A 1,064-nucleotide genomic window follows, 5' to 3' on the forward strand; every position below is an offset into this window, starting at 1 on the left:
AGACACACACACACAACTCTGTCATCCTCTACTTCATTTTCTCTTCCTGTCTTCTTCCCTCAGCTTCTTCAACTCCTCAAAACCCTTTCATCTCTTGTCCACCTCCATGACCCTCACACCTCTCTTTCCTGAAATCCCTTTCTCCAGATCCTTGTCACCTCACTTCTTGTTTTTTCTTTCATGCCCCCTTTCTCCCTACCTTCAGTGCATATTCACCCTTTCAACATTGGATAGCCCTACACATCCCGCCTTATCATCCTTTCACCTCCCTCTTTTTCTCACTAATCTCTGACACTAATCCCTTCCATTTCCCCTCTCCCTTCTGTAATCCTTCCTTCAGTAGTAACTACTCTGTTCTTCTTGCCACAACCAGCTACTCACAGTTATAAACCTTTCTTTCATCACACTTTCTCCTCATCATTCTACCTAGAATCATTGCACCCTTTCTCCCTTCCTTCTATTATAGAGGTCACTTAGTTTACAAGTTGCAAGGAGGCAACATCTCTAATGATGGTGCTGCAAAAAACGAAAAAGCATCCAGTACACTGTAATGTAGTTGGCTTCAGGATGGGCATCAAGCTGTACAAACCATCCAAATGTAGTTCTCTGATTCATTGGATCCTGTTAAACCATCCAACCCATACCAGTTTGGAAGATGGATATTAACCGTTTAGTGTTCAGATTACTCTGTCAAATATCTCGTGGCTTTGAGATTTTGATGATGTGATTGTTTATTCTAAGAATGACATTGTAGGGTACGTGTGACATACCAGATCTTGGCCTTCGTGCCGGTGGCACGTAAAAGCACCCACTACACTCTCGGAGTGGTTGGCGTTAGGAAGGGCATCCAGCTGTAGAAACTCTGCCAAATCAGATTCGAACCTGGTGTAGCCATCTGGTTTCACCAGTCCTCAGTCAAATCGTCCAACCCACGCTAGCATGGAAAACGGACGTTAAACGACGACGATGATGATGATGATGATAGCTAGTCTAAATGCTAAAAGGTTAAAAGAGTGTGTGTATGTGTGTGTGTATATATATATATATATATATATATATATATA

The 1,064-nt window shown here is 42.3% G+C and overlaps 1 protein-coding gene across 1 annotated transcript in view; it reads left to right on the top strand.

The window, feature by feature from the left end:
* LOC106879148 (mediator of RNA polymerase II transcription subunit 19) overlaps positions 1-1,064 on the top strand; it is a 25,221-nt gene that overhangs the window by 16,136 nt on the left and 8,021 nt on the right. The window lies entirely within an intron of this gene.

The sequence above is a fragment of the Octopus bimaculoides genome, chromosome 9 (assembly GCF_001194135.2).
Source record: "Octopus bimaculoides isolate UCB-OBI-ISO-001 chromosome 9, ASM119413v2, whole genome shotgun sequence".
Lineage (NCBI taxonomy): Eukaryota > Metazoa > Mollusca > Cephalopoda > Octopoda > Octopodidae > Octopus > Octopus bimaculoides.